The sequence below is a fragment of the Bubalus bubalis genome, chromosome 4 (genome assembly GCF_019923935.1).
Source record: "Bubalus bubalis isolate 160015118507 breed Murrah chromosome 4, NDDB_SH_1, whole genome shotgun sequence".
Classification (NCBI taxonomy): domain Eukaryota; kingdom Metazoa; phylum Chordata; class Mammalia; order Artiodactyla; family Bovidae; genus Bubalus; species Bubalus bubalis.
Window position 1 is genome coordinate 141,944,800 of NC_059160.1, and position 24,418 is coordinate 141,969,217.

General features: G+C 36.2%; 1 protein-coding gene and 1 pseudogene across 7 annotated transcripts in view; both read right to left on the reverse strand.

Moving 5' to 3' along the window:
- The window catches only part of CTNNA3 (catenin alpha 3), a 1,922,732-nt gene that overhangs the window by 528,340 nt on the left and 1,369,974 nt on the right, over positions 1–24,418 (reverse strand). The gene's annotated exons all lie outside the window — the stretch shown is intronic.
- Positions 468–24,189, reverse strand: LOC123333125 (annotated as a pseudogene).

Genomic DNA, 24,418 nt, shown 5'->3' on the forward strand with positions numbered 1-24,418 from the left:
ATATAGACTTCTCTGGAACATTTTCTCTGGAAACTTCAACTTTCTCTGCCTAACATTACTATCACATTTCTCATTCTTTCACTGCACTCTATGTTATAATGTACTAGACTCAGATGCCTTGTGTTCCTGTATCATGCTGCACTGGTTTGCAAGATGGTGATTTTTCTTGGCATGCTGTCTCTTAAAACAAGCTTTAAACTAAATCCCTTGCCTTTCTAATTTGCTCTAACTCTACTCTGCTGGTCAAAATATTGGTGACTGGACATGTTAGACTTGTTCCTCCTAGCTGTACTAACCAACATGGCTGTTTTGGTCACATATTGAAAGTAGCATTTTTACAGACTGACTCTTCTACTTATAGACGTTTTAACTTCTTAGCTTTTTCTGTACAGTAGAATGAGAAATTTATCCAACACCATGGTTTGTGGAAGTAAAAACAGATTTTTCTGCAAGTGCTGTCTGCAGTATCATCTCTCTGGGAAGAACATCTTGTTCTTGTCATTAGGATAGTATCTAATGACAGCTAATCTGAATAAGAAAGAGACTGAGAACATATGAGAATCATTTCCAGGAATGTTTTCCAACTGAATGCATCCTCCTGATTCCCAATAAAGACCCACTACCATTTTGAGGGTCAGCATTTAGAATAGGCAGGAGTTTTAACCCATGAATGTAATGCAGATATAATGATTGAGATGTTTTAATTGTTCATTTCCTCATTTTTAGGAACTCTCCTTCATTAACACAGAATGAGAATGGAATGCTAAATACTGTAGGGCTTTTAACTCCACTGATGGGTATTTCCCTCTCCACTGTCTACGTAATGTGCATGATATATAAGGTTGTTGCTGTATAGATTTTCTGTGTGACAGGGAAAAACTCACACTCTATATGATTTTTTCTGTATCAACCTGCAGTTATTTAAACCCAAAACTATATAAGAAAAGTCATCAAAAGTTATAATAAAACCCTAATTTGAGTACTTGTATGTCCAAGATACGGTGGCTCTGAACGTAAAGCATCTGCCTTCAATGAGGGAGACCTGGGTGCGATCCCTGGGTTGGGAAGATCCTCTGGAGAAGCAAATGGCAACCCACTCCAGTACTCTTGCCTGGAAAATTCCATGGATGGAAGAGCCTGGTAGGCTACAGTCCATGGGGTCGCAAAGAGTTGGACATGATGGAGAGACTTCACTTTCACTTTATTTCATGTTCAAGGTATATATGTACATATGTACATGTACGTGTATGTACAAGAAACATACACACATACATGGTACAAATACATACAATACACCAGTATTCATATTGTTCATATATTAGAATTTCCTTTAACTGTCCAAAGAACAGATGTAAATAATTACTATTATTACCTTCATTCTTATCAAAGAAATAGAGGCAAACAGAAATTAAATGGCTTATTCCAAGTTCAAATATTGATAGGTTGTAGAGCTGGGATCGAACCCAGGCAGTTCAAATCAAGAGCTTTTGCTCTAAACCATTTCTTTGATGCTGTAACTCTATTATGTCATTAAAAATTCTGCTATGCATACGTTTTCCATGACTATTCAGTGAAATAAGCATATACCTCCCTCACAGAAAATGTAGACTGTGTTGATATGTTTTACTCTCTTAATGTTTAAAAGCTTTCAGAACAAAATGTTCTTTCAAAGGACTTACCTAGAACTCATGAAATTGCTCTGTTTTGTTAAACAACTATGGATTTGCTCTTTGGAGGGCCTCTCTGATTGTAATAAATGCCTATCACCTGACTTTCCAAGAATATCAAACACCTACAAACAAATTTGTGTGATGATGGAAAACATCCAATTACTTTCAGCAGAATGCTTTCTTAAAAGTACATGCATTCTAACCATATAGGGAATTTAAACAACTGTGCTTAAAACAAAGAAATCAGGAAAGGAAGATTTTAATCAATTCATCACTTTTATTATGGACTCTCAACTCTACCTAGACCACATCTAAAAAACCATATTTCAGTGGCATTTACTACTATTCACTACTCTACTCTTAAAACAGCCTATGCACATATCAAAGGGATGGACCTATATATAATTTCACATGATGTAGGAAGAATACTTAGCATCAATAATAATATAAATTAAAGACACTCTGAACATTGCAGCTTTTTAGATCACTCCTAATATTTGACTATTCTGACTCTCTTATTTCCTTAATTAGCTGTGGCTTTGATACTAGGCATATATTTATTTGAAGCTAAGAGACCACTTGAACAACTTTCAGATATTCAAAGACATTTTCACTCATTATTTAGAGTTCTATTCTCTTTCAAGTTCTAAATTTTCATTTTGTATATATTTCTCATCTTTCAAGTGGTGTTTTATTTTTCCCCTTCAAATGTAAAATTATAGTACATTTAACCATTTCTTTCTCTAGATAAAGTATAGGGTTGGCCATAAAGTTTATTTAGGTTTTTCCATAAAACCTCAAACAAACTTTTTGGCCAACCCAATACATGTCATCTTTCAGTCCTAAATTATAAGCTTCCACTCCACATGTATTCTTTCAACACTACTCTTGCTCTTTAGTAAAAATGACCTTGGCAATCAACATTTTTATTAAAGAAATTCAAAGGAAAATGTCAATGACTGTAATTCAGATGTTTCATGAGTACATTAAACCTTTTAAAGGAACATGGTGGGAATCTCACTGAAAATAAATGTACAACTCGCAGACTGGAATGGGGAGATATTTTTCAATCAGAGTTAACCTCACTACTCCTTATCTATGTAGGTGGTGGTTTAGTTTCCAAGCCATGCCTGACCCTTGCTACCCCATGGAACATCATGTGAAATGCTCAGCTGGATGAAGCACAAGCTGAAATCAAGACTGCAGAGGGAACTATCAATAACCTCAGATATGCAGATGATACCAGCCTAATGACAGAAAGCAAAGAGGAATTAAAGAGCCTCTTGATCAAAGTGAAAGAAGAGAGTGAAAAAGCTGGCTTAAAATTCAACATTCAAAAAACTAAGATCATGACATTCAGCCCCATCCCTTCACAGCAAGTAGGTGGGGAAAATATGAAAATAGTTACAGACTTTAGTTTCTTGGGCTCCAAAATCACTGCAGACGGTGACTTCAGGTATGGAATTGAAAGACGCTCCTTGGAAGAAAAGCTATGACAAACCTAGACAGCATATTAAAAAGCAAAGACATGCCTTTGCTGACAAAGGTATGGTTTTTCCAATAGTCATGTATGGATGTGAGAGTTGGACCATAAAGAAGGCTGAGTGCCACAGAATTGATGCTTCTGAACTGTGGTGTTGGAGAAGACTCTTAAGAATCCCTTGGACAGCAAGGAGATAAAGCCATTCAGTACTAAAGGAAATCAACCCTGAATATTCATTGGAAGGACTTATGCTGAAGCTGAAGCTCCAATACTTTGGCCACCTGATGCAAAGACCTGACTCACTGGAAAAGACTCTGTGGCTGGGAAAGATTGTGTGCAGGAGGAGAAGGGGGTGACAGAGGATGAGATGGTTGGATGGTATCACCAACTCAATGGGCATGAGTTGGTGCAAACTCCAGGAGATAGTGAAGGACAGGGAAGCCTGGTGTGTTGTGGTCCATGGGGTCACAAAGAGTGGGACAAAACTGAGTGACTGAAAAACAGCCATCATGACTGTATCAAATTTACTCCTATTGACATTTTTTGCTTATTCTGTGTTTCATATGTACCAGATAGTTAACTTGTATCTAAAACCATGGCTAGTAAGAGTGACTTCAAACAGGAAAGCCGAGGGAAAGTCAGAATAATGACAAGAGGCCAAAGGGAAATGTTCTGAATATGAGAATTTATGCTGCCCAAACTTTGCTTCATGCTGCTGAGCCACTTAATACATTTTGTGAACTCACACCTAACCTCATTTCATCCTCTCAATCTGAATTCTATAAATACACAGAATTTCCTGACCACTACAAGGAATGTACAAAAGGGTTTAGTAGGTCCTGTGGAGAGACTGAGAGAGATAATATAATTACAATAAAATAGTACAGCTAGATACATTGGTACAGTGTGATAGATATAACACATCATCATCACTTTTGATTCTGTAGAATACCTCTGTGAACACTTGGGGAAATAAGAACTCAAAAGATAACTTTGACAGCAGTAAGATCATAACCATATAATAGATCACTGTCTTCTAGGTCGAGTCACTAAAGAGACATTCGATTTATTTACAAAAATAGCAAAATAAGACTGAAGGTTGAGAGCTTTCTTTCCAAAATGATATTAGGTCATATTCCAAAACTTTACAAAGCAACATCTGAAATCAAGAGCCTAATTATACAAAATCTCCTCCTAAGTAAGCCCTTTGGAGTGCTACTCTTGGAAACTTCCAAATTCTGGACGCACTGAGTGACCCAGATCTTTCCCTCTATTCTCTTCCTACTACCTATGTTTTCACTCCTTCAGTAGCCTGAATTTCTCCCTGCTATTTTGATTAAGTAATCAGTGCTAAAAATAGGCAACAAACATACAGATAAATACATTTGTATCTTTAAAAAAGATTTCCTAAAGGGAATGTCCTAATTACAAAATGCTAAAGTTGAGGAGTTTTATAAGTAAATACATTTAGAAATGACTCTGCCTAAAGAACCAGATCAAAAAAAAATAAATAAATAAATATAAAAACTCAACCTTGGCCTTGGGATAAACCTTAGTGAAAATAATTATCCTTCAGCTGGAGTCAATATCCCAGACCTGCCTGCTCTTCAGAATATTTCTATCTGCAGACAGGACCACTTTCCTCAATCCAGCAGAAACACTATATTTTAAGGATCTACCCTGATAGCTCAGTTGATAAAGAATCCACCTGCAATGCAGGAGACCCCATTTCAATTCCTGGGTTGGGAAGATCTATTAGAGAAAGGATGTGGGGGATCTGGGTTGGGAAGATCCCCCAGAGAAGGGAAAGGCTACTTACTCCAGTATTCTGGCCTGGAGAATTCCATGGACTGCATAGTCCATGGTGTCTCAAAGAGTCGGACACAACTAAGCGACTTTCACTCAAGTCTAGCTCTAGGAAAACAAAGGTTAATTTTGCAACCGAGTATCAAGTCAAGAGTATGCTAGTCTTACTCTGATACCAGACCTGAGGCTTCTGCATCTTGGCCCCATGACTTTATCTTGTAGTTTCTCCTCCAGGATGAGGTTCTTTCTCCTATTCTCAGTCCTTGGACTGGCAGCATTCAATGGACTGATAGATGCCTTCATGATTTCCTTTACCTCCTCACATATTACTTGTACCTTGGTTCTTTGTCATTACACTTCCTGTACCTTGTAGAATAATTACATTTAATCGCTGTCAGGACATTCTTGTCACAGATGATTTGTCCATATTTTCAGCTCGTGCCCTTTTCTACCATCACCAGATATTAGATTGCATCTGCCAGAGTGGCGCTTCTTGCTCCTGGAATAGGCATTGTGTTTCTAAGATATTTTCTAATCCTAATGTTGGCCTTAAAATGCCTGTGTTTCCCAAAGTTTACTCTCTCAGTAAACATTCAGGATGAGTTGGACTCCTAAAGACAATTGAGCTTTCTTTTTCTTCTGTACATAAGAGAATGGAGATCTGACTGGTGAGGTGAATCCCCCAAGATGGCCTAGTTCATAATCAACAGACAGCTGAGAATATAATTCAGTTCCATCATTCCTAGGGTTTGGGCTCCTCTCTCTACACTATTTTGGAGATTAATGACAGCCAGATTCCATGCCATCCTTCAACCAAGATTATGTAGGAAAGTGAACATAAAAAACATGCTGACTTGCCTGACTTTGAAGTGGAAGAAAGTATTAATTTAGATTTCCTTATTTATAGGATATGTGACCTGAAGGAAATATTTAGCTTCTCTGAGCTTCAGTTTCTTCTTCTGTCAATTTGTAGATAATAATGCTACATTTGCAAACAATGTTTGAAAATTTTAAAAGATGTGTTTATGTTATGTGTTTAAAATTTTGTCTGGTAAAAAGTAGGCCTTTAGTAAGTAATAGTTACCCTCTCAGAGAAGGCAATGGCTCCCCACTCCAGTACTCTTGCCTGGAAAATCCCATGGACGGAGGAGACTGGTAGGCTGCAGTCCATGGGGTTGCTGAGTCGGGCACGACTGAGCAACTTTAGTTTCACTTTTCACTTTCATGCATTGGAGAAGGAAATGGCAACCCACTCCAGTGTTCTTGCCTAGAGAATCCCAGGGACAGAGGAGCCTAGCGGGCTGCCGTCTATGGGGTCGCACAGAGTCGGACACGACTGAAATGACTTAGCAGCAGCAGTTACCGTCTGGTGCTAAATCTTTCCACATACCTTAAGTAAAATCATTGAGTCTTAAAAAGCAAGCCAGAATATTAAGCAAAATAATGTAAAACTAGGTGTGCATAGGACTAAGTTGTCTGAATGTTTATTGTAATGAAGCTGTTGCGTATACAGGAATACCACAGAGACATTGCAACTTCAGATTCAGACCACTGTAACAAAACGAATAGGGTAATAAAGGAAGTAACACATGTTTTCATTGCCTGGTGCATATGAAAGTTATGTTTCCACTCTCTACTGTAGTCTATTAAGGGTGCAATAGCATTTTATCTAGAAAACAATGTACATACCTTAATTAAAAATACCTTGTTGCTAAAAAATGCCAACGATTATCTGAGCCATAAGTGAGTCACTATCTTTTTGCTGATGGAAGGTCTTGTCTTGATGTTGATGGCTGCCGACTGATCAGGGTGGTGGCTGCTAAAGGTTGTGTGCATATGGGGCAGGGTATCAACTTCTTAAGAGTAAATCTTGTCATACTGATTGACTCTTCCTCTTACAAATAGTTTCTCTGTAGCATGTGATGTTGTTTGACAGCATCTTACTCACAGTAGAACTTCTTTCAAAATTGGAGTCGATCCTCTCAAACTCTGTCCCTGTCTTATCAACTAATAAGTGAAGTGAAAGTTGCTCAGTCATGTCCGACTCTTTGCAACCCCATGGACTATAGAGTCCATGGAATTCTCTAGGCCAGAAAACTGGAGTGGGTAGCTTTTCCCTTCTCCAGGGGATCTTCCCAACCGAGGGATCTAGCCCAGGTCTCCCACATTGCGGGCAGATTCTTTACCAGCTGAGCAACAAGGGAAGCCTGCTTTATCCACTAAATTTTAGTACTATTCTAAATCTTTTGTTGTCATTTCAACAATTTTCACAGCATCTTCACAAGGAGTGGATTCTATCTCAATAAATCATTTATTCCACATCCATAAGAAGTAACTCCTCATCCATTAATGTTTTATTATGAGATTGCAGCAATTCAGTCACTTCTTCACAGTCTCCACAGTTCTTTTGTGATTTCTACTCCATTTGCAGTTACTTCCTCCTCCTGAAGTCTTGAACCACTCAAAGTCATCCCATGAGGGTTACAATCAACTTCTTTCAAACTCCTGTTAATGTTGGAATTTTGACCTCTTCCCATGAACCACAAATGTTCTTAATGGCATCTACAATAGTGAATTCTTTCCAGAAGCTTTTCAATTTACTTTGCCCAGATTCATCAGAGGAATCATTATCTAGGGCAGCTTTTGCCTTAAAAATTCTATTTCTTAAATAATAATGCCTGAAAGTCAAATTTACTGCTTGATCCATGGGCTGCAGAACAGAGGCTGTGTTAGCAGGCATGAAAATATGATTAATCTCAATGTACACTTCCATCAGAGCTCCTGGGTAACCAGGTGAATTTTCAATGAAAGAATTTTTTTTTTCCCTTATAAGTAGGTCTTAACAGTGAGCTTAAAATATTCATAAACTATATTGCAAACAGAAGGGTTGTCATCAAGGATTTTTGGTTCATTTATACAGGACAGTCAGAATGCTGCTGCTGCTGCTGCTGCTAGGTCGTATCAGTTGTGTCTGACTCTGTGCGACCCCATAGACGGCAGCCCGCCAGGCTCTGCTGTCCCTAGGATTCTCCAAGCAAGAATACTGGAGTGAGTTGCCATTTCTTTCTCCAATGTATGAAAGTGAAAAGTGAAAGTGAAGTCACTCAGTCGTGTCCGACTCTTCGCGACCCCATGGACTGTAGCCCACCAGGCTCCTCCGTCCATGGGATTCTCCAGGCAAGAGTACTAGAGTGGGTTGCCATTGGATTTAGTATATTTCTTAAGAGTCTTAGGATTTTCAGAATGGTGAATTGTACTTTGGCTTCACCTTAGTCAAAGATGCTTTATACCTAACACAAGAGCTGGCCTGTCTTTCAAAACTCTGAAATCAGAAAAAAAAAAAAAAAAAAAAAAACTCTGAAATCAGGCATTGACTTCTCCTCTTAAGGTATGAAATTACAAGATAACATCTTCTTTCAATAGAATGATGCTTTGCCTACACTGAAAAATCAACTTTCATTTATTATAATATCTTAGCTAGATCTTATGGGTAACTTGCTGCAGCTTCTACATCAGCACTTGCTGCTTCACTTTACACTTTTATGTTATGGAGATAGCTTCTTTTCTTAAACTTCATGAATCAACCTCTGCTAGCTTCAAACCTTTCTTCTGCAGCTTCTTCACCTCTCTCAGCCTTCATAGAATTGAAGAGAACTATGACGTTATTCTGGATTAGACTTTGGCTGAGGCGAAATGTCAGGGCTGTTTGATCTTCTATATAGACCACTCACATTTTCTCCATAACAATAATAAGACTATTTCACTTTCTTATCATCGATGTGTTGTCTGAAGCAGCATTTCTTAATTTCCTTTTATAACTTTTCTTTGCATTCAAAACTTTGTTGTTTGGTGTAAGAGGTCCAGCATCTCTTTTGGCTTATGACATTACTTCCTCACTAAGCTTAATCACTACTAGCTTTTGATTTCAAGTGAGAGGTACACAACTGCTCCTTTCAAACAGAAGCCGTTGTAGGGTTATTAATGGGCCTAATTTCAATATTGTATCTCAGAGGTTAGAGAGCCCTGAGGGGAAAGAGAGAGAAAGATGAAGAAAAGGCTAGTTGCGATAGCCAAAAACATATCCCTGGTTTTGAAATTCACTGTCTTACATGAGAATGGTTCATGGAGCCCCAAAACAATTACAATAGTAACATTTAAAATTACTAGCACAGATCATCATAACAAATATACTAATAAAATGATTGAAAAATTGTGAGAATTACCAAAATGTGACACAGAGACAGAAAGTGAGCAAATGATGTTGGAAAAATGGCTCATATAGACCTGCTCCATGCAGGATTGCCATAAGTCTTCCATTTGTATAAAAAAAACAAAAAACAAAAAACCTCAACATCTGCAAAGCATAATAAAATGAAGTACGCCTGTATTCAATTTTTTTAAATTTTCTATTTTTCTTTGATTATATTTTTCCTTTTGCTTTGTCAAAACTAGTATTTATCAGTAAATTAAATTTGCATCATTATTTATATTAATATATTTTAAAACATTTTTTCTATAGTTATAAAATAATTATGAATGTAATCATTACTCTGGAGTGATTTTTATATAAATACAGCACTAAGAAATTCATTTAACAAGAATTTACAAGATTTATCATCAGTTATGAATAATTTTGCTATTTGAGACAGAGTGCTAACCAGGAAAGACAAACTTCTTAACACAACAAAACCTACATTCCATTAAAGAGGACAAATAACAACAACAAAACCCCCAAACAAACAAACAAAAATGGGGGGATGGAGAAGTACAATAATTTCTGATGATGATAACTACTGTAAAGAAAATAAAGTCAGGTAAATAAATAGAAAGAATATGGGGAATGCAAGAATACTGAGTGGGTTGCCATTTCCTCCTCCAGGGGATCTTTCTGACTCAAGGATCCAACCCAAATCTCTTGCACCCCCTGCATTTGACAACAGATTCTTCAGCACTTGTACCATCTGGGAAGCTTATGTGTGTGTGTGTGTACATATTATATATGCAATTATATGGCTTATATAATTTTAAATAAGGTATCTTAGATTGATTCTCAGAAACTGATTTGTTCTTGAGGAACTGCATGCAGATTTGTTGAGGAGTTCTCCCAAAGATACACCTAGAAAGAAATGAGGAAAGTAGAACTCTGCAAAAGGACAAGTTGACCCACTGAGCTCTCAAGTGATACTTGAAGCACTCTGGAGCCTATTAGAATTCTCCCAAATTGAGGCAAGGAATTAACATATACATCCTCATATAAATATCATTCAGTCACTGACTACAGGTCACCACTTGAGAGGCAGCATAACTTTGGGAAAGGGAGTTTTCTGCAGTGAAAGGTGAGTTCCAGTGGGGGACACAACTGTGAGTCACTGGCAACTGGTATTCCTAGTGGTTGGGGGACTGCTGCAGAGTTCCTAAAGAGGATGGAGAACTATGGGACCTACTACAGTCTACACCTAATAACACTTAGGTTTACTTGTTACTCATAGTAAGTTCACTGTATCTGGGAATGGCTTCTCCTAGTACCTCAGTTCCCTGGGTAACTTACATGTAATGAGTTAGTGAGATGAATTACAGTCTGCACTAATGGAGTTGCTTTTGAGGCTGTAACAAAGATTGACAGTTGTCTCTATCATGACTCATTCTATTTTCTCCTAATCCTTAGCCAGCATCTCTGCTAATCAAAGCAGCATGCATGGTGAGATGATCCTGACTCATCCCTGAGACATCCAAACATCTGCTTACCCTACCTCCCCAGGTCATACCTATTTGTATTTTTCTATTTTAAAAAATTAAATCTTGGTGTGAAAATACCAACAGGCATCAAGAAATCTTACAAGTCTTACAAATTTCAAACAATTTCAAACATTCCTTGCCCCAAATGTGGCACATAGCCCTACCTTCCTGTTAATCAGGATTTATTACTTCTACCCATATATTTACTCCATTTTCTATTTGCTGGCTTAGCCTGAAGTACTACTAAATGAAATGAATAAGACTGGCAAAGGAGTAGGAAATCAGGAGTTCTTGTTTGATCATGTTAGTTCTGAAATGTTCACACATACATGCTAGTCAGCGAAGATGTCAGACAAGTAGCTGGATAACAAGTCCCAGCCAAGGACAAAGGTTGAGCCTAATGTTAAACAATAGGGAGTCATCAAGTTTCAGACTGACTACTGGAATGGGTGGCTCTAATAATACTGAAGAGAAAAAATCAGTGGAAATGAAGAGGTCAGGTTACTGGATTGTTCATCTGAACAAATGTGAATCAAATGGAATCAGGACAAAAGAAAACAGTGGAAAAGAAGTCAGAGATTTATATGCCAATTCTCATTTAATGCAAGCCAATACCATTTATTGCTTATGGAATATTATTTGGTAAAACTTGAGAAAAAGAATGAATTCCATTACTAAATAGTTTAAGTAATGCCAAGGTTAAAGAAAGTTAAATAGGTCAAATAACTCTAGGATTTCATGAAGTACTTACTATATTAATATTTAAATACACAAAAGTGAGATAAAATATATGGAATATTCCAAACATTTGTTTTTCAGTGATTATCTTATACGACTAGCATTTATAAGAAACATACCAAGGAAATACTAATCAAGACTTTAGAGAGGTAGGTCACATGGATCTTGAAAATGTGATGAAACTTTTATAGTTTCTTTCTTTTGAAAACACACTGCGTGCACACCCACACACATATAAACTTTGCACATCATCATACAGTTCAAGCAAACCATGAGACTCCTCTGTTGAGCCTAGGTTACATCTACCTTCTGCTCTTGCCACTAATATCTGGTCCATTGACCAATACCATGAGCATGACTTAGCACTTGTTCTATATGCAGAATCTCAGGCTCCATCTTGGATTTCCTGAATCAAAACCTGCATTTTAAAAAAGATTCCCAGGTGATCTGTGTCATATTCAAGTAGGAAAACCCCTGCTCTAGAAGAAAGGTATACAATTAATTTTCACACTCAATGGAAAAAAAAAACACTATCATATATCACTAGACAATTTCAATAACTTCAAACATTTTTCTGAATTTCTCCCAGATTTTTACCCTGATTCAAATCAGCTGAGGAATTCTCCCAATATGGCAGAACCAATCAATATTGTAAAGCTTAAAAATAAAATAAAATAAAAAAGATATATCTAGAAAGAAATGAGGAAGGTAGAACTTAATCATAGCTGGGAATTAACTCCTTTAATTTTACCACTTTTATAAAATAAGTAACAGTAAAATGGTATTAACCACTTATTATTTGGTACAAGTTATAGAGCTTAAAGAAGCATACTCTTGTAAGTTAATACTAGTAAGGTATGATTTACAAAGGCATAGAAATATAATCAAAAGAGTCTTCATATTTCTTTAAAAGTTTAAACAGCCATGAAAGTCCATTACCTAGAAGGTTAGACAGAAGTGGCAGTGTTTAGGGGTCCCATAATGGAAAGTGTCAGTTTGTAATAACAAAACACAAGGTCTTTCTTACAGATTTATGTCTCATTGCAATTTTCCATGTGTCCAGATACCCATAATAAACAATAGGTGCAGCTTTATCTACCAAAATAGAATTTTAAAATATAAAAGAGAAGATACAGAAAAGAAAGTGGAAAAATAGTCCCCATGCATTAAATCTTCACAGCTATATAATTGCTTGATATAACCAGGGTACATTCTTTCCTTCCAACTACCTATTTAAGAGAAAAACTAATAATTCTTATTTTCCTAAATTTGTTCCACCTTTTTGTTCACTGGTGAAGTGAGAGGACTAGGAAAACATGGGCAGAACACTCGATGATATAAATCAGAGCAAGATCCTTTATGATTGACCTCCTAGAGTAATGGAAATTAAAAAAAAAAGTAAACAAGTGGGACCTGATTAAACTTAAAAGCTTTTGCACAGCAAAGGAAACTAAAGGCAAGGTGAAAAGACAACCCTCAAAATGGGAGAAAGTAATAGCAAATGAAACAACTGACAAAGGATTAATTTCCAAAATATACAGGCAGCTCATACAACTCAATGCCAGAATGCCAGAAAAACAAATGGCCCAATCAAAAAGTGGGAAAAAGACCTAAACAGGCATTTCTCCAAAGAAGACATACAGATGGCTAACAAAGACATGAAAAGATGCTCAACATAGCTCATAATTAGAGAAATGTAAATCAAAACCACAATGAAATATCATTTCACACCAGTCAGAATGGCTATCATCAAAAAGTCTACAAACAATAAATACTAGAGAAGGTGTGGTGAAAAGGGAACGTCTTGCACTTTTGGTGGGAATGTAAAACGATACAGCCATTATGGAAGACAGTATACTGCTACTGCTACTACTAAGTCACTTCAGTTGTGTCCAACTGAAGTTGTGCGACCCCATAGATGGCAGCCCACCAGCCTCCCCCGTCCCTGGGATTCTCCAGGCAAGAACACTGAAATGGGTTGCCATTTCCTTCTCCAATGCATGAAAGTGAAAAAATAAGTGAAGTCATTCAGTCGTATCTGACTCTTAGTGACCCCATGGACTGCAGCCTACCAGGCTCCTCCATCCATAGAATTTTCCAGGCAAGAGTACTGGAGTGGGGTACCATTGCCTTCTCCGGAAAGACGGTATAGAGGTTCCTTATAAAACTAGGAATAGAACCACCACATGATCCAGCAATCCCACTCCTAGGCATATAACCTGAGGGAACCAAAATTGAAAAAGACACATGCATCTCATTGTTCATTGCAGCACTATTTACAATAGCTAGAACATGGAAGCAGCCTAGATGTCCATCAACAGATGAATGGATAAAGAAGTTGTGGTACATATACACAATAGACTATTACTCAGCCATAAAAAGGAACACATTTGAGTCAGTTCTGATGAGGTGGATGAACTTAGGGAACCTATTATACAGAGTGAAGTGAGTCAGAAAGAGAAAGATAAATATCGTATTTGAATGCACATACACGGAATCTAGAAAAATGGTACTGAAGAATTTATTTATAGGGTGACAATGGAGAAACAGACATAGAAAATAGATTTATGGGCCTGGGGAGAGGGGAGGAGAGGGTGAGATGTATGGAAAGAGTAACATGGAAACTTACATTACCATGTGTAAAATAGATAGCCAATGGGAATTTGCTGTATGGCGCAGGAAACTCAAACAGGGGCTCTGTATCAACCTAGAGGGGTGAGATGGGGAGGGAGATGGGAGGGAGGTTCCAAAGGGAGGGGATATATGTATACCTATGGCTAATTCATGTTGAGGTTTGACAGAAAACAACAAAATTCTGTAAAACAAAAGGGGATTTTAAAATTCAAAAAAGTTTCATGATAAATGTTGATATAGATATGAGAAAAAATGAGCTCAAAAATATGAAGCTGAAATGAACCCTGCCATTCTTTATAGAAGTAAGAGGGGCATGGCATGTTTTTTTTTGTTTTTTTTTTGTTTTTTTCAAAAGGAACTTCTAGAGATGTTGCCATTTCTGGGGCCATGAATTCATGCAGTCTACAAATGAACTACTCAAAGTTGATACTTATCAACTGATCTTCATATGTGACCATTACACAACTACACTCTTTATAGTTATTACTTTTTGTTTAGTTGCTAAGTCCTATCTGACTCTTTGCTACTCCCATGGATTGCAGTATGCCAGGCTTCCCTGTCCTTCATTATCTCTTGGAGTTTTCTCAGACTTACATCCATTGAGTTGGTGATGCCATCCAAATATCTCATCTTTTGTTGTCCCCTTCTCCTGCCTTCAATCTTTCTCAGCATCAGGGTAGCCAAATGAGTTGGCTCTTCACATCAAGTAGCCAAAGTATTCATGGTTGATTTCCTTTAGGACTGATAGGCTTGATCTCTTTGCATATTCCAAGGGACTCTCAAGAGTCTTTTCCAGCACCACAGTTTGAAAGCATCAGTTCTTCAACACTCAGCCTTTATGGTTCAACTCTCACATCTGTATATGACTGGGAAAACCATAACTTTGACTATACAGACATTTATTAGCAAAATGATGTCTCTGCTTTTTAATACGCTGTCTAGGTTTGTCATAGCTTTCATTCCAAGGAGCAAGGGTATTTCAATTTCATGGATGCAGTCACCATTCACAGTGATTTTGGAGCCCAAGAAAATAAAATCTGTCACAGTTTCCACTTTAGTTATAGTCAATTACTATTTGCAGCAGGTTTTTTTTTTTTTTTTTTTTTTTTTATAGTGGCCACAAATTTCTCAAAATCAAACTGATAAGGACATTTGAAAATATTTACCCCCTCCATTACTCCCTGCTAAATAATAAAGGTCCTATTTTTCATGAATGCCTCATTAAATCTAGTTTCTATTATTTTAACTTTGTTTTTCTCCAAAGTGTCTCCTATTTCTCTGTATCTTTACAATAGAAGAGTATATGATTCTCAAATTAAAGCCTGATCAGTTCCTAACTGAATACTATTGGTATTCTTTTTTCATGTAGGTCTGTTTCATGTACAGCATTGTGCTCATTTTATCTTTATTTTTTTTTTTCAAAAACAGGAAGGTATTCCTTTGCTATTGATAAAACATTATACAGTGAATTGTGTCTACTCCTTTTTCTAATATATATCTGTAGGGCAGATTGGTTCTAGAGAAAGGCTCTTTACTATCTTACAATTGCATTTATCTCCTTGCTTTTTTTTCCAAGTTACTTAATCTAGCCACAGAATTGCTGTTGTAATCTCAGAGTGATGAATTCTTTAAAAAAAAAAAAAAAAAAGCTGAAGAAGAAGGAAAAAGAAGAGAAAAAAAAAAAAAAGAAGAAAAAGAAAGAAATTGCTATTCCAACAGAGGCTTGGGAAATCTTCAATCCATTCACAGTCTCATCAACCACAACTACCTCTGGTGGTGTTTTTAACAGCTTCTTGTTGAAACATGATCCTCTCCTGTAAGGAAATTCTAAAGCTACCAGGTTTTTAATGAATACAGCCAATTTTAAGAATAATAATCCCACTTAGTCATGATATCTTTTTTCAAATGTGTGGCCATTTCAGTTTTGTTTTAATTTATTCTTTTTTTTTTTTTTTTTTTTCTTTTTTTGTCTGTGACATACTGCACACAAGATCTTTATTCCCTAACAAGGGATTGAACCTGCATCCCTGCAATGGAAACACCTACTCTAAACCACTGGACAGCCAGGCAAGTCCTGAAATTAGTTTCAGTTTTGAAGGACTTCATAATGCATGTGTGTGTTTATATATGAAATTGGCCTCTTTTAAAATTTTTTTGTTTATATTTCTGACTGCTGTAGATGCTAAAGTTACACTGACAGACTTAATAATGTGAATTTGCATCTTTTTTAAATATCTTGAAATAAACTAACTATAAAATGATGAGAATAATCTTCTCCTTGAATGTCTGTAGAATTTGCTTGGGGAAAAACAAAAATCTAAGTCTGGTATATTTTGCCAGGGGCAAAGTTAGAGAAGTTCATTTTTTTGCCAGTTTACTCAGGTTTCTCATTTTTCTTATGTCTGCTGTAGTAATAACATTACTAAATTTTCTTGCATAAATATTGCTCATTTCATATAAATTTCCAAATATACTGAAGATGCATTATTTAAATGAAAATTCCTTAACATGTTTCATATTTTTTAAATGATATTTGTGCTCTAACTCTATTTATAATTATATTCTACTTCACAGTTAGTGTTTGTGCTCTTTAGCAAAAAAAAAAAAAAAAAGTATTCTCTTGCAAGAGCACTGTCTCACAGATAAAACTTTTAAAGAATAGATTTTAAAATCCCTAAGTGTTTTATTTTCTATAAATTTCATCTCTACAGTATTTTTCTTCTACTTTTTCCAGATTAACTTTGTTTAAGCTAGTTTCTATAGATAAATGCTTACATAAGATTTTCCCATTAAAAAACTAAATAAAATTAATAAGATAACTTTCAGCTATTACAATAAACATATCTGCATTTCATAAGTTATGAAATATATAATTCAAAAGGATACACACACCCAATATTCATATCAGCATTATTTACATTAGCCAAACGTGGAACCAAACTAAATGTCCATCAACAGATGAATAAATGAAGAAGATGTGGTATATATATAAAATGAAATATTCAATTCAGTTGCTCAGTCATGTCCAAATCTTTGCAACCCCATGGACTGCAGCACACTAGACTTCCCTGTCCAACACCAGCTCCTAAAGCTTGCTCAAACTCATGTCCATCAAGTCAGTGATGCCATCCATCTCATCCCCTATTGTTCCCTTCTCCTCCTGCCTTTAGACTGCCTTTAATTTTTGGTCAAAGTATTGGAGCTTAAGCTTCAACATCAGTCCTTCCCTTGAATAATCAGGACTGATTAACTTTAGGATTGACTGATTTGATCTCCTTGAAGTTCAAGGAACTCTCAAGTCTTCTCCAACACCACAGTTCAAAAGCATCAATTCTTCGGGGCTCAGCTTTCTTCACAATCCAACTCTCACATCCATACATGACTACTGGATAAACGAAAGCTTTCACTAGAGGGACCTTTGTTAGCATTGAAAGACAATGAGAATCCATTTCATAACTTATGAAATGCAGCTAAGCTTATTGTAATAACTGAAAGTTATTGTGTTAATTTCATTTACTTTTTTAAGGGGAAAAATCTTAAGCATATATCTCTAGATAAATGTATAAACAATGTATAAACAGCATTGTTAATCTGAAAAAACTAGAAGAAAAATTACTGTAGAAAAGAAACTCATAGAAAATAAAACATACAAAGATTTTAAAACCTATTCTTTAAAAGTTTTATCAAGAAAACAACACTCTGCAAGACAATACAATAAATTTCCAAATGTACTGAAAATGCATTCTTTAAATGAATAATTTGCTCCTTGAATGTCTGTAGAATTTGCTTTGCGAAAAACAAAAATGTAAGTCTGGTATCTTTTGCTAAAGATAGTTAGAGAAGTTAATAATTTGCCAGTTTACTCAGGTTTTCCAAATGTATTGAGATATATATTTATTATTTTACATTATGAATTCCTCCTAAACCTGTTTTTTAGGGATAACTTGTTTTCAAACATGTTTTTCTGCATTATTAGTGCTATTCTAATTTAATAAGATCATCATGACCCACATAATCACGATGGTGTGATCACTGACCTAGAGCCAGACATCCTGGAATGTGAAGTCAAGTGGGCCTTAGAAAGCATCACTATGAACAAAGCTAGTGAAGGTGATGGAATTCCAGTGGAGCTATTTCAAATTCTGAAATAGGATGCTGTGAAAGTGCTGCACTCAATATGCCAGCAAATTTGGAAAACTCAGCAGTGGCCACAGGACTGGAAAAGGTCAGCTTTCATTCCAATCCTAAGGAAAGGCAATGCCAAAGAATGCTCAAACTACTGCACAATTGCACTCATCTCACACTCTAGTAAAGCAATGCTCAAAATTATCCAAGCCAGGCTTCAGCAATATGTGAACCGTGACCTTCAAGATGTTCAAGCTGGTTTTAGAAAAGGCAGAGGAACCAGAGATCAAATTGCCAGCATCCAAGGGATCATTGAAAAAGCAAGAGAGTTCCAGAAAAACATCTATTTCTGCTTTATTGAATATGCCAAAGCCTTTGACTGTGTGGATCACAATAAACAGTGGAAAATTCTGAAAGAGATGGGAATACCAGACCACCTGACCTGCCTCTTGAAAAACCTATATGCAAGTCAGGAAGCAACAGTTAGAACTGGACATGGAACAACAGACTGGTTCCAAATAGGAAAAGGAGTACATCAAGGCTGTATATTGTCACCCTGCTTTTTTAACTTATATGCAGAGTACATCATGAGAAACACTGGACTGGAAGAAGCACAAGCTGGAATCAAGATTGCCGGGAGAAATATCAATAACCTCAGATATGCAGATGACACCACCCTTATGGCAGAAAGTGAAGAGGAACTCAAAAGCCTCTTGATGAAAGTGAAAGTGGAGAGTGAAAAAGTTGGCTTAAAGCTCAACATTCAGAAAATGAAGATCATGGCATCCGGTCCCACCACTTCATGGGAAATAGATGGGGAAACAGTGTCAGACTTTATTTTTCTGGGCTCCAAAATCACTGCAGATGGTGATTGCAGCCATGAAATTAAAAGACACTTACTCCTTGGAAGGAAAGTTATGACCAACCTAGGTAGCATATTCAAAAGCAGAGACATTACTTTGCCAACAAAGGTCCATCTAGTCAAGGCTATGTTTTTTCCAGTGGTCATGTCTGAATGTGAGAGTTGGACTGTGAAGAAAGCTGAATGCTGAAGAATTGATGCTTTTGAACTGTGGTGTTGGAGAAGACTCTTGAGAGTCCCTTGGACTGCAAGGAGATCCAACCGTCCATCCTAAAGGAGATCAGTCCTGGGTGTTCATTGGAAGGACTGATGCTGAAGCTTAAACTCCGATACTTTGGCCACCTTATGTGAAGAGTTGACTCATTGGGAAAGACCCTGATGCTGGTAAGAATTGGGGGTAGGAGGAGAAGGGTACACAAAGAGTCAGACACGACTGAGCGACTGAACTGAACTGTACTGAATTTAATATTATTATGGTGAAATAATGGGCTTCCCAGATGGAGCTAGTGATAAAGAAGCTACCAGCAAATGCAGGAGACATTAGAGACATGTATTCGATCCCTTAGTTGGGAAGATACCCTGGAGAGGGCATGACAACCCACTCCAGTATTCCTGCCTGGAGAATCCCATGTACAGAGGACCCTGTGGGTTACAGTCCATAGGGTCACAAAGAGACATGACTGAGGCATGCATGCACACAGGCATGCACACACACACATATACATACACTGTAGTTTGCACTGAACTCATTCTCTAAAACTAGACTTACTAGAGTTTTTTCCATTGTTATGTAATATGTGGTGGACTTTTAGAATACTTCACGTGTATTTGAAAAGAAAATATATGATATCTCTGCTATAGGTAATAATAAAGCCTCTGAGAAGACTTGTTCAAATTACATGTATTTATTTTCTAATTTTTAATATTTGTTTCTGATAGCTGTGTATTAAAATCTACATCTTGAGGTTGTAATTGTCTATTTCTCACTATATCCTTATTTGCATTATCTATTCTGATAGCTATTTATAAATTATTTTTTATACATTGGGTTTTTTGTTATAACATACTGTGTTCTTTTTTAAAAATCCCTGTTATTGTTTTCTCCTTAAATTCTTTTCTGCTACTAACATTTGCACACAGAGCTTTTAACATTTGCCAACTACTTTTGCTTTATTGACTATGCCAAAGCCATCGACTGTGTGGATCACAACAAACTGTGGAAAATTCTTAAAGAGATGGGAATACCCAACCACCTGATTGGCCTCTTGAAAAATCTGTATGCAGGTTAAGAAGCAACAGTTAGAACTGAAAATAGAACAACAGACTGGTTCCAAATCAGGGAAGAAGTATGTCAAGGCTGTATATTGTCACCCTGCTTATTTGACATATATGCAGAGTACAACATGTGAAATGCAGGGCTGGATGAAACACAAGCTGGAATTAAAATTGCTGGGAGAAATATCAACAACCTCAAATATGCAGATGACACCACCCTAATGGAAGAAAGGGAAGAAGAACTAAAGAGCCTCTTGATGAAAGGGAAAGAGGAGAGGGGAAAAGTTGGCTTAAAACTCAACATTCAGAAAATAAGATCATGGCATCTGGTCCCATCACTTTTGTGTGTGTGTGTGTGTGTGTGTGTGTGTGTGTGTGTGTGTGAATTCCTCAGTTCTATCATTCAAGTCATTAATACCTTTTTATGACATGGTGATTTAAATTTACTTTACCTATTGATTATTTTAATGTGTTCAGTTTTATTCTCTCAGAATCCTTTTGTCCATCTAGCTTTTTTTCTTTCTTCCTATCTAGGCCAATGGAATTTTAAAGCTGCAGCTCCAGTCATCAGATTCATGAACTGTACCTTGCTTCAAGTCTCTTGGTTATGGGGAATACTTTGAATCATTGGGTCTAGAAATAAAGAAATAAAACTCCATTTTGGAGTCCAGTTTACCCTTGACTTTAGTTCCCTCCCACTGCTATGTGTGTGTGCATGTGTGTGTATATACATATATTGTATATACATATATTGTATGTATATACACACACACATATATATACTAAATGTATGCATATATATATATGAGTTTCTATTGCACACATATATTTGTCTTGATTTTTATTTTCTTTCTATATATTGTTTCTGTTTGGTCCCTTATTGCTATATTTTCTATATGAACTTGCAGTCCTGTCTTCATTTATGTCCCTTTAATTGTATTTGTATTTTATACTAGCCTTCTGTTGAGCTCACTTAGGTCTAAAATTGTATTATTAATCTTCACAATGCCTTATTATATGAAGCAGTTGTTATTGCTTTCTACTGCTATAGTATCTGAGTACTACAAATTTATGCAGTTAGCAATCAATAAAGACTTTTGATTGAATCACTAAATCTTATTTTGTTTAGCTAGAGGAAGTGTATCTACTTTTCTATTGATAATATGGAAGTTTGAATGGAGTTGTTAAATTTTTACTATTATAAAAAACAAGTCAAGTGTAGTTTAGCCACTCAGTCGTGTCTGACTCTTTGAGACCCCATGAATTGTAGACTACCAGGCTCCTCCGTCCATGGGATCAACAGTAAATCAATTTGGAAAATGACTTACTATCTAACTTGTAATATGCAATGTACTTTCTGAAACTCTGATTGCTCTGAATTTCCTTTTATTATCTAAATCTGTTTGACTACTTTAAAATATAACTAGCTATAACATAGAACTTAAAGAGAAAAATGTGAGCTGATTGAAGTTGAATTTTAATTAATTCTAGTGCACTGAAGCTCTGATCTTGTAAGTCTTAACAGAATCTACAGTGATATTGAAAGGTTAACAAAAGCAAGTCCTAAGTTTTCCAAAGGAATCTCATAGAAAGAAAATCCTTTTTGACTGATTGCATTTCCCCTTTAATATATCCTCAAGTAAATAGTGAATGACATAAATAATTGTATTTTATTTAGATGTAAATAGCTATTTTCAAAAGAGGAATTTTTCCCCAATATAAAAAAAAATTTCTCTAAGATTGCATCACTGAAATTAGGAAATAACATGAGACCACTTTCAGAAATCACATAATCACTTGCCCATACACTTTTTGCAATAAGTAGTACCATAAATTGTCAACTATGTGACTTAGGAAAGTACAATAGATAATGGATTTCATATCCTAACAATTTCACTTAAGACAGTTTCACTTTAGTGTCATGTTAGATGAAGAGTATTTGTGTAAAATACTAAAACTATTATGTGTTTTTAATATAAATAGTGTGCCTCATTTAAATATAGTTTCTTGGAGTACAGAAATATGTTTTCTGTGGGTTTCATGAGCTTCTTGCTGCCTTAGGGAACTCACAATATTTCATTTTGCTTGGTAACTTCATAAGTATCCTTAGGAAGAAATCAAAATATTGCTTATTTTGATAATAATATAAATCAATTTAGTGTTTTCTAATTTAAGACAATATAATAATAATAATAGCTAACATACAGAATTCACCATACACCCAGAATTGTTTTAAGAACTTAGTTGATTCATTTAATCCTACTAAGATGCCTTTGCTGAAGGCACTACTATTGTTCTTGTTATATAAATGAGGAATCTGAAACATTGGTAGAACCAGGATTCCAATACAGGTGGTCTCACACCAGAGACCCAGGTAGTCATACACAATTGGGATTATTAGGCACTTTTAATGCATTTGTTCTACAAAGACCAATTCAAATACAACAACTTGAAAATGACAAGTTACAATGCAGTATGATATTATTTATCAACTCAAAGACAACTACATGAAAAATATGACTTCACAAACTCTAAACAAAGATGGACATTCTCAAATTACTTTAGGATAACAAGGTCCTGCATCAAAGAATCAGGGAAAGATTTCAGAGTCAGTTAAATTCTGTAAGTCACAATTTGGTAGAATGTGAAAAATCCCTTCACCTCTCTGAGTCTGAATTCCCCCATGGAAACATGGGAATCATGATCTTGTTCTAACTTGTTTTAAAATTTCAGTTGAGGATATATCAAAAAAGCACTTTATAAATTATAAAATTATGTGAAATATGTTAGAAAAAATCTTTTTAGCCCACCATATGATATTGAATATTTCTAATAATTATGACAAAAATGAGTTAAATCATGTTAAGAGATTTGAGATAACTTGAATTCATGAAGAAATAGTGTGTAATATACACAATTCCTGTGCTTGAATTCATGAAGAAATAGTGTGTAATATACACAATTCCTGTGAACAATCTATAAATCTTATTGCAATGTCTATTTACTTGTCAGCTTTTTCTCCTAAACCATTAGGTCCTGAAGATATAAACTAAGCAACAGAAATATTAAAGGCTACTTCTATGCTTAAATGAATAGATCAAGCTCAATACAACTTGAAGTATTAATAGCAGAGTTTGTTTTAGTCCTCTACTGCTTCGAATTCTCAGACATATAATCATTTTATTATGCCTCACTTCTCATCTGATATTTAAAAACAAAAAAGCCCACAGGTAAGGATGTTCAATGAAGATTTGGGGAAATAGTGTATTGTTCAGGAGGAGGAATTAATATGTTTTTAAAATAAATCAATAGCAGAACAAAAAAGTAAGCAGGCCAAAAGCTCTGTTATACAAATGATTTTAATACTCATAAAAGAGGTGTAACTAAGCAAAAGATCAAGATTTTTTTCCAGAAAAATGGTTTTATAAAAATTAACAAAAGACAGTTTATCTTCTTACTTCATATGATATCAGTACAACTGGTTTTGGTATCCAGGATAATGCTCACTCCCTCCAGATGATATTGGTGCTCTGCTGCTGCTGAGTCGCATCAGTCGTGTCCGACTCTGTGCGACCCCATAGACAGCAGCCCACCAGGCTCCCCCATCCCTGGGACTCTCCAGGCAAGAACACTGGAGAGGGTTCCCATTTTCTTCTCCAATGTATGAAAGTTAAAAGTGAAAGTGAAGTCGCTCAGTCGTATCCAAGTCCTAGAGACCCCATGGACTGCAGCGCACCAGGCTCCTTCATCCATGGGATTTTCCAGGCAAGAGTACTGGAGTGGGGTGCCATTGCCTTCTCACACTGGTGCTCTGGAGCAAGGCAAAGAGAAGTACAATGAGGGTACCTCTCATTCTCCATCGCTGTAGAGTATGCCCACAGTCTTCTAAATGAGTGTATGTTAAATGAGATGCCTGCCTCTCAGGCCAATGCTTTAATATAAGCAGGTGAGCATCTTTAGTTTAAGTCTAGGTACAATTGGCTGCCACAGAGCTTGGCCTTAGAGGTCAGTCTAAACTCATGAGCCCTTTAACAGTTGTTTCTCAGATTGCTAGGGTCTTGAGATGTGAGCCCCAAGGTTTTCAGGTGA